At 48.3% G+C, this 10,097-nt stretch overlaps 1 protein-coding gene across 3 annotated transcripts in view; it reads left to right on the top strand.

Moving 5' to 3' along the window:
- Positions 1 to 834: 834 nt before the first annotated feature.
- LUZP1 (leucine zipper protein 1) overlaps positions 835 to 10,097 on the top strand; it is a 47,673-nt gene continuing 38,410 nt past the window's right edge. The window contains exon 1 of one of the 3 annotated variants that reach the window (XM_088140033.1): positions 835 to 1,625. The gene's annotated coding sequence lies outside the window, so the exon portion shown is untranslated. Of the gene's footprint in view, positions 1,626 to 1,689; positions 2,115 to 10,097 lie in introns of those variants that run through there. The other 2 variants (XM_088140031.1, XM_088140032.1) reach the window with 2 other exon arrangements.

Below are 10,097 nucleotides of genomic sequence, written 5' to 3'. Positions count from 1 at the left end.
CACTAAGTTTACCCACCTGATCAATACAGTTCTTGCTGTTTCAACTCCTTTTCCTGGGTCTCCGGAAGTGAAATTTTTAAGGAGTGACCCCATGAACTAAGATGACTGCAACATTAGATTTGTCTGCTCTGACTGATGTTGTCTGTCCTGATGAACAGCAGCCTTCAAAATCTTTCGCAGATGTCCTCTTTTCTCTAAATCACTCACTCCTTGCTCAAGAGAGTTAGTGTGGCCTTTCATACATTGCCCAAAATAGAGGAAAGCCTTCATTAAAAATAGCTACAGATTTGCAGGGAATTTCCATGTATCACTTTATATACATTAGTACCACTGAAACCAGAGGTAAATCAGGACACCTTGGACCCCAACCTTCCTTTTTGATCTCTCTGACCACATTGGTTGAAAATCGGGGCACTTTTCTGCGCTGTCGTAAGGCAGGAAGTTCCCAAAACCCACACTCTAAACCTTGGACCAGTGCTTCTCAAACCTGGGAACTTTCAGAGGTGTGGACTTCAACTCCCAGAATTCCCCAGCCAGCAATGCTGGCTGGGCGATTATGGAAGTTGAAGTCCACACACCTTAAAGTTGCCAAGGTTGAGAAACACAGTATTCACCTAAGTGGCTGCTAAACGGCTGAAGTTCCCAAAACCCACACTGTAAACCGTAGACCAATGTTTCTCAGCGTTAAGATGTGTGGACTTCAACTCCCAGAATTCCCCAGCCAGCATGGCTGGCTGGGGAATTCCGGGAGCTGAAGTCCACACATCTGAAAGTTCCCAAGGTTGAGAAACACTGCCTTAAACCGAGCTGGACCCAACCTACGGCAGCAGCAGCAGCAGCAGCAGCAGCAGCAACATTCAGGCTCGCCCAGTCCCGGGTTCATGCATTATCCTAAAGTTTAGGCCCGGGGAAGCCAAACCCCCCAGCCGCTGCCTTCCCCCCGCACGCGAAGCCCCCCAGCCCAGCCGCGTCGCGGCTCCTCGGGACGGTCGGGCCCTTCGCGCTGAAACAAGGGCGGCGCTTGCACAGAGGCCGAGCCGCGGCCACCCCCTCCGCGGCCACGGGGTTGGGAAGACCCCGGTCGCCCCTCTCGGCTGCAGCGGGCGCGCCAAGGGAGCAGGCTTGCCCTCCCGAGGGCCCACGGCGGCCCGCGCGGCGCGCCCTCCGCGGATCGCCTCGGGCGCCCCAGCAGCCCGCCTGCGCGCCGCTCCCAGGAAGGCCGGCCGAGAGTCCGGCCGGCGGCTCCCGCCTCCTCCGGCGGGCGGAAGGCGTCTCGGGGGCTCGCGTCCAGGGAGCGAGGCGTCGCGGCCGTTGCCTCCGCCTCCTGACGTCAGGCCCGCCAGCGGGGGCTCCGGCGCGGCTCGGCTCGGCTCGGCGGGGCTGCTCGCCGCCTCTCATTGTCGGGAGAAGCCCCAGCTCGCCAGGGCGCGCGGCCGGACCAGCAGCTCCGAGCGGGCCGCTGCGGAGTGGGCGCCCCCGGCAGCCGGGGCGGGCAGCGCCGGCGGCTCGTGCCGGGCCCTTTGAGACCCAAAGCGGGAGAGGCGAAGAGGACGAAGAAAGTCTGGGGCGCACTCGGCTCCTGCGCGCCGAAGGGAAAGCGCGGCGGCGGCGGCGGCGGCGGCACGGTAAGGCGTGGGCTGGGGGCTGGCGGGGGCAGCGGGTGGGCAGGGGGCGGCGGCGAGGGGCTCCATCCTCCTCCTGCCGCTGCGCTGCTGTTGGGCCGATCCGGGCTTCCGAGCGCTGCCAAACCCGAGCTGGGCTGGGAAGGAATTCAAGGCATCCGCTTTGTTCAGCCTGCCAGTGCGCGGACAGCCCTGAGAGAAAACAGCGAGTGCCGCGTCCCCGCGCTTCCCGCGGAGGAAGGAAGGAAGGAAGGAAGGAGCGAGCCCTGGAGAGCCCGCCAGACTCGCGCTCGCAACTTCCTAAGCCATCCCAAGTTTTCTTCCCGCTTGGACGCGAGGCGGCCAGGCCCTTTCCTGCCGAGGAAACGGCTCGAGGAAACGTCGCCCGGCCCGGGCAGGGCGGCCGGCTGCTCGGCCGGGACGGTGGAGAGCCCGGCCCGAAGGCTCTCCCTGGGAAGGCAGCCCGGTTGGAAGCCCGCGGGGCGCGCTGGGGTGAGGAGGGGCTCCTCCAGAGACGGGCGAGCGCGGCCCTTTGGCGGCGCGATCCTGAGTAGCTTGCTCGGGAAGCGGGAGTGGAAAAGGAAAGGGTGCGTTTCCGAAGCGCGTTGGCGTCAAAGTCAGGCCCCTCCGTGTCGGGAGATCGGACTCGAGATTGCGGCCAGCCGGCCAGTCCAAGGTCATCTCAGGAATTGCGGGGAGGGGGGGATTGCGCCGGAGTAGCGGCGGGACTGCGGACCTAAGGCCGTTTACCTGGGAGGTGGGCTCCCGTGAACCTGATGGGGGTTTACTTGGAAGGCTGAGTACTCAGCTCCGGCCGTTTCCCGCAGAGGCTTGGGAGCCTGATCCCCTTGCAGCTGAAAGGAGATTTCTTCTTCCAGAACTGCGCTTTTGAGAGGGTTCTGCGACACCCGAAGAATTTATTTTTTTTAAGTGCAAATCCTGCCCTTGATTTCCTGAGAGAATGTATTCTACATTTCATTGGACTGTTAAACATGACTGCCTGGAGGAAGCGTTAGATAATGAGGTAGGGTAATGGTTGCCCCTGACTTTTTTCCCTAACTGTTCAGTGTCTTTTGCTAAGCAGGGACAGGTGGAAATTCAACTGATGAGGTTTCATGGCTTGCAGAAATTGCACCGGTGGATTGTCTGCCTGTTATGTGACTTTTACGGGGTGTTAAAAGTGCCGAGGCCTTCCAAGGTGCCAAGATCCAGGGAAGCTGCACCTTAGAATTGGCGATAAATATGGATGCAACGGGCATGAACATTGTGGGTGGTGAATATGACTGAAGATTTCTTAGCTTCCCGTTTGGTATTTGGAACTGCAACTCATGGGGGCAGCCTGGACTATTTAAATTTGGGGAAATGCGTAGCATCTTCATTGCTGAGTATAGTTTACTGTCTGACAGATCTTGTTTTTTTTAATGTGGCTTCTCTTTCTGCAGTGCTGCGGTGTTTTATTATCTTTCAATCCCACACTTTTTTATGAAGCAGCACAGAGCGCATGGCTTCCCCCTCCCATCTTTTATCTTCAGGGCAGCCTCTTTGAGATAGGAGACTGAGACGCCCACTTCTTCTATTGTGCTAGCTCATGGGTATAATCCTGGCTTTGCTCACACCCCACATGGAGCTATTAACCATGGTTTTAAAGCCGCAGAGCTTGGGTTCACTCAGTCGGCAAAGCTAGCAACAGGCAAAATTGATCTTATATTGTGGACTTTGCTTGTATCATATCCGTGGACAAGCAGGGCTTAAACCAAGATTCATGAGCTTTAGCTGCAGTGCTAAGGCCTTGGATGTTCACCAGGCCATTGGTGGGAATGCAGTCGACGGAAGCGGTAGGCGCCCCTCACTTCCTGCAAATTTTTGAGCGAGGATGGCTCGAAATATTTGCTACTGCAGGTTGCCTGAACCAGCATTACTCTGTATGGATGTGTGTGTGTGTGTGTGTGTGTATGGAGGTATGCGTATAAGGTATGTGCAGCTTAAGGATCCTGGCTGTCTTTTCTCATAGTTGCAGTTTCGGAATGACCTTGGAGCAAAGAAACACTCGTTACTACAGAAGGACTACCGTGCATGAGGCCAAGAAGAGCCAGTGTAGTGTGGTGAATCAGATGTCGAAGATCTTGGTTCTGATTCCCCCTCAGCCATGGAAGCTGTCTGAGGGACTTGAGCTAGTCTTTCTCTCATTCAGCCCAGCCTACTTCACAGGGTTGTTGTGGAGAAAATTGATGGAAGGAATGATATGTAAGGAGCTAATTAACTTTGAAAAGCCAGTCTGGTATATTGATTAAGGCAGTGTTTCTCAACCGTGGCAACTTTAAGATGTGTAGACTTCAACTCTCAGAATTCCCCAGCCAGGCTGGAGAATTCTGGGAGTTGAAGTCCACACATCTTAAAGTTGCCACGGTTGAGAAACACTGGATTAAGGTGTTGGCTTGAGACCAGAGAGAGACCCAGATTCAAGTCCACCCTCAGCCATGCAAGCTCCCTAGGTGACTTTGGACCAGTCACTCCCTCTCTCAGCCCTGCCTTCCTCACAGGATTGTTGTTGGGAAAATTGGAAGAAAGAGTGCTCTGTATGCCAGCTGGAGCCCCTGAAGGATTGGTGGGATGGGGATCTTACGTTTGAGCAAATAAATAAGACACAAGATTGGGTGAGTGGAGATTAGTATCAATGGATGGAAAAGCATTGGCTGTGTTTTACATAGGATGCTGTTGGCACAACAGGAGAAGACGTGTCTGTCTCTCTGTCCGTTTGCTTCTTTAGTTAATTAAAATAGGGGTGTTAAGATCCTTAGGCTGCGCATGTGTGTGTGGTGAATCCACCTACGTGCAGGTGGAGCGGGGAATTTTTAAACCCCATAACAAGCTGAGCATTCCTCTGCATCAGAAAGACTTTATATTAATCAGCCAGCCTCCCCCTCACCCCCCCAGAGGGGAGAAATACTTTTGCTCAATTTACTCTGAGGAATTTTTCAGCATTTTTCCCTCCTTCCCCTTTTCCCCTAAAGTGAAACCATCCTTGCGCTCGGAGGCACGGCTTGGCGTGAATCTCTGCTTGTTTATTGCCTTGTAAGTCCATTTTTGTCCATTCAGAGCTGACAAGCGGGTGAGTCTGTTTTTGCAGGAGGGGGGCGGGGAGTGGAAGGAGCCAAACCCGTTAGTTTCTGAGGAAACATGGCATTTGTTTTCACTAAAGGTCTCTGGAATTTAGCACTTTTGGCTGTGGCCCTCCTATTGTCTGGAAGAAAACCCGGCGGAGGGTTTCGGCTTTCCATCATGATTAATTGTGTTTGCTTGTGCCACAGTGTGAAAGCATGAGTGTGTTGGACAGCAAGAGTGCCTTTCCCTAGGCAAGTATTACCTCCATTTGGTGGACTCCTGGATCAGTCTGGAAGATACTGTAATTCTTTGCAAGCTTTTTTTTTTAAAATATGGATCAATACATTTAAATTTAAAAGTGTGTGTGTATGTGTGTGTTGTGCATGTGTGCTGTTGAGGTGGGAATACTGATTCTAAGAAACTCTGGGCCTAGAATTATAGCAGCCACCCCCCAATTGTTGCCTTTTAGGATCATTAAGAAGATAAGAAAAGCCCTGTTGGATCGACCATCACTTTCTAGTCTGGCATTTATGCAAGAGCCCACTGGAATCGGGCAGGCAATGAATTTCAATAAATAAATAAATACATGCATAAATAAAAGTTTGAGTGACAAACCATGGCTGAGCAGATGCATTCAGGGAGCTCAGTCTCCCCTTTTCACCATTGCCCCCCAGCAGGTACCACTTTAGGGGTACTGTCTGTGATTCTGAAGGTAGCAAACACCCAGCTTCTTCAAGAAACAAGCACAAAAGCCAGTTCCAAACATTGGCTTCTCTTGGACGTTGGAGAACTCCTAAGCTGATGTTCTCTGTTTTATTTTGTTTAGCATGAAGCCACTGGGAGAGGTCATCTGTCAGCATGGGGTGGGGAATCATTAATATGTGAATGGTTCCCAGTTATGTGTCTCCACCCTGGCTGAAAAGGAAATGCAGGGGAAGTCTTGACCTGGTGTTTGGAGGCCATCATGCTCTGGATCGGGAAAGGCAGGCTTGGGCTTAACTCAGGCAAGATGGAGTTGTGGTTCCAAGATGGTTCCAACTTTGGCTCTAAATGAGATTAGGCTCCCCCTGAAAAACAAAGCCCACAATCTAGGGATAATCCTGGATTCATGACTCTTGCTACTAGAGCAGGTGGAAGCCATGCCTAGGAAGATCTTAACTGGCATTATCTGGTATACCAGTGGCATCTGTTCCTGGAAAACGGGGCACTGGCAGCAATCACTCATGTGCTTGTTGGTTCTTTACTGCATTACTGCAACTTGCTGTATACAGAGTTGCCCTGTAACGTCATCTGTAAACTTCAGCTGATGCAGAATATGGTAGTCCATGTATTAATGCCAAGACCCATTATTGCTATGTAACACCTTTATTACAGGAGCTGCGCCAGTAGTGTTTCTGGGTGCAGCTCAAGATGCTGGGCATGACTTATAAAGCACTATATGGCTTGGGACCTGGGTATCTTCAAGACTGACTATTTCAAAGAGAAACTGCCCAAGGCATGTAAGCAGAGGATTCGTTGAGAGTCTCCACTTATGGGAAACCAGGCAAGAAATGAGAATTTTTGGGGGGGGGGTTGTCCTGTGGAACAGCCTGCTTGCAGAGGTGAGATTGAACCCTCGCCTGACAATGTTTGCAAGCTTTTAAACAGCCCTAGGACCTGACTGTTTTTGGGAATGAGGGAATTCATGATCTTGGAATGTTCACTGTGCATGTAAGAGGTGGAGCTATGCTGGAGAAAAATGCATTATGGTGGTGCTTTATTTTGCAATATCATGTTCCTTGGTGGTAGTTTGCATTTTGACTTTGTAAGATGCTTGAAGTGGGACAGGAACTGTAGTAAACAGAATCAAGGAATCAATCAAGTTACTTCTAAAGAAAAGCCATCAACATATCAGTCCCATGTTTGTTATCAGTCCCATGTATTTAATTTTAACACCTGATACCCCCAGTTCTTATACTGTGAAAGAGGTGGAAAAAGCACTTCACTATAGCCACATTGTTCATATCAACTATAGTTTGATCTCCCTCTGATATCTCCCTGGCCTTCTGGAATTCCTAGCTGGTTTGGGCACGGGGTTTGGAATTCTAGTAGATACGGTCTCAGCACATTTCAAAGGCGTCAGAGGTGAGGGTAACTAGATTATCAGAATGTACAGGGAGTTGTGCAGAATTGGATCAAAGCTCTTTCTGATCCTGCATTATGCTCCTCCCAAAGACCAACTAGATGATCTTCTGGGAGATGTCCAAAGATGGCACAAGAGACATAGCTCCTTTCTGCTGGAGTTCTCCAGCAGCTTGTGTTGCAAGAAACACATTGTTTCCTAGACAGGAGGTGAAATACTGAGATCATCACCAGTGGCCACTGATTCTCCATGATTTAGGGGATTTAGCACAGTCCATATGCTGAAGGTTCTGGAAGAGAATGTCACTTTGGAGCAAAGTAAAACAGGAACATGGAGTTGTCTTGTGCTACTATGGAAGCTGGAAACACGAAGATCCAAAATCCCCAGTAAAAATCAGCATATTGGTATTGTTATTTTAAAAGTGAATAAACAGTGCATGTTTTGATTGTTGGACTGTCTTCTTCTGGGCTAGGGGTGATGTGCCCTGCCTTTACTAAGAGGGAAGGTAGAGAGATTAAAAGATTAAAAATATAGAGGAGGCCACTAGTCTTCAGGCAACAGAAGAACTTTACATTTTTCTTCTTATCTTCTTTTTATTGCTGTGATACAACTATACCAAAAGAGAAGAAGAAAGCCAAAATATAGATATTCAAAAAAGAAAAAAAAAAGCTGTAATTGGAACCGAATGACTGGACAACATGATTCCATGCAGTCATTGTGTCTGCTGTTTAAAAATTGAATTGTACAACTTTTGATACATATACAAATGTATTTTAATGGAACAACTTGTCATGTCTTTAGTTACATTATTCTCCCAGACACTTATAATCTTTCAGGAATGTCTAGCTTTCTGGATTGCCAGCTGTTTGAAAGAGACAGGGTGCTCTGTGATAGCCCCTGTCTTGTGGAATGACCTACCTTTTGCAGGATGCTGGACTAGGAGTAAGGAGACCCAGGTTCAAGTCCACCCTTGGCAATGGAAGCTCCCTGGCAATTCCTCCCTCTCAGCCCATTTGTAGTGTAATGGGGAGGGTGCTAGTTTGGGTGCTCTGTGGTAGCTGTGGATAGACTTGAACCTGGGTCCCTGTTCCTAGCCCATCACTTTAACCATAATGGCTCTCTTGATTGTTGACATTACCATTAAATACAAGGTCAGAACAGCCCTTGGTAGACCTGTCCTCCTGGAATCTATCCAGTCCCCTGTTAAAGTAATCCAGGTTAGTGGCTCCCACCACCATATGTAGTTAAGTATCCCACCAATTACACAAAGTAATGTTTTTATTGGTTCTAAGTCTCTTTCCAATGAGCTTCATTGGATGACCCCTGATCTTAGCGTTTGGAGGGCAGGAGAAACACTTCTCTACTGTCTCCATGCAATGCATGATTTGATACTCCTAGATCATGTCCCCCTCCATCCCACTTATTCCAGACTAAAGAGACTCAATCTTTCTCATCTTTTCTTGCATGGAAAGTATTGATGCTCCCTGATTGTTTGGGTTGCCCTCTTTCGGATCTTTTCCAAGTCAACTATGTCCTTTCTCAAAAGTGGCATCCAGAATTGTACATGGTATAACCTGATAGATATATCATAGATTTGTATAAGGCATTACACTGTTGTCGTTTTCATTTTCAGGCCTTTTCCTAATTATCCCTGGCACAGAATATGCCCTTTTCACAACTGCTATGTTTGCTTGATGTCTTCATTGAGCTATACACCATGACCCCAAGATCTTTTTTTCTAGGTAGCTCAGTCCCCATCACTGTAGGTGTGAAGAGTTTTGCTTCAGTGTACATCACTTGATACTGAAAACTTAATTTAATCTGCCGTTTGGTTGACCATCACTCAGTTAAGCAAGATCTTCTGGAGCTTTTCACAGTCACTTTGGGTCCCATTACTGGCTGAGACATGGGCGAAGGACTCGGTTCCTGTTGTGAATCACAATATGAACTTGTAGCAAAAGCTTCTCGTGCTTCGTGGCTGTTGAATCATCAGTGGGAATGAGTTCATGAAGACAAAATGACATGTGTTGTTAATGGGGGAGAGGCGTGCAAGAATAATAATTAGTGAGGTTAGATTATTATAATTATTAATAATTAGACACAACTCTGTCTTTAAAAAAAAAATTGGCACAACATCAGCTGGTTATACCTGGGCTTTTCAAACTTTCTGTTTGTAAGCCTCTAAGTCAAGAAGCAAATGCTTAACCCCCACCCACACCCTCCACCTTGCCTTATCCTTTCCCACCTCACAACTAATACGAAGATAAGTACAAAATAATAAGTACAAAGTAATATTAAGTGTGAGGGCAGGTAGATTAATGAAAATTGGTGAAAGCAAGGCACCGAAGACACCAAGGTATGCTTTAAGGATTACAACAAAAGCTGGAAAGTAATTTTTAATTTGATCTTTATCGTGCAACAGAAATGTGATGTCAGAAATATGATGTCATTGGTGATAGGACGGTCGGGGTGTGTGTGTGTGCGCACGCATGAGAGTATCTGTAAGTTAGTAGGCCAGTTCAACACACATACAAAAGTTTGTTCTCAGAGTTTGTGATAATGAGGCAAGGTTTGTAGCTTGTATTTATTAAATAAACTGGCATTGCCTGAGTTTGTACAGTAAGCTTAACCATAATCTCTCAGCAAGATTACCCAGTAATCCATTTAATGGCTTAGTAGCATGTGTGAATCCTGCTCCTGAGACTTACATATACTTTCCCTAGGGCAGTGTTGTCCAAACTTGGCTGGGGAATTCTGGGAGTTGAAGTCCACTCATCTTAAAGTGGCCAAGTTTGGACAACACTGCCCTAGGGAATCCATCAAATTGTGGACAGGTTTTCTTCTATGGGGAGAAGAATAGATGATAAGAAAGTGGTGTATTTGGGTAGATTCCTCTGTAATCTTGCTGATTTTTTTAGGAAACAGTAACCATCTTGAAATGATTTTTTTCCCCATGTGGTTTCCGTCAATTGCTAGTGCTCAGGCTGAATGTCATAGATTAGGAAGCAAATGAAAGATTATCGCTAGATGGGGTGGGGGTGGGACACCAAGGTTTGTAGACACCCCCCCCCCAAGAAGAGGAGGAGGAGGAGGAGGAATACTTCAAAATAACCAAATGGGGATTGAGTAAGGAGGTGGCTAAAAAAGAAACTCTTCCACACGGCAAGTTCTTATGCTGGAAATCCTCTTTTTTCTTAAAAGTTCCATGGAAAATTATATGTGTTCTATATTTCACAATTAGCTGTCTTTCC

The sequence above is a fragment of the Python bivittatus genome, unplaced genomic scaffold (genome assembly GCF_059951505.1).
Source record: "Python bivittatus isolate LINGU-HERP-01145 unplaced genomic scaffold, Pbiv_v1 ctg000310_np1212, whole genome shotgun sequence".
NCBI lineage: Eukaryota > Metazoa > Chordata > Lepidosauria > Squamata > Pythonidae > Python > Python bivittatus.
The sequence above is the reverse complement of the archived record's forward strand: the minus strand, read 5'-3'. Positions and strand labels throughout refer to the sequence as shown.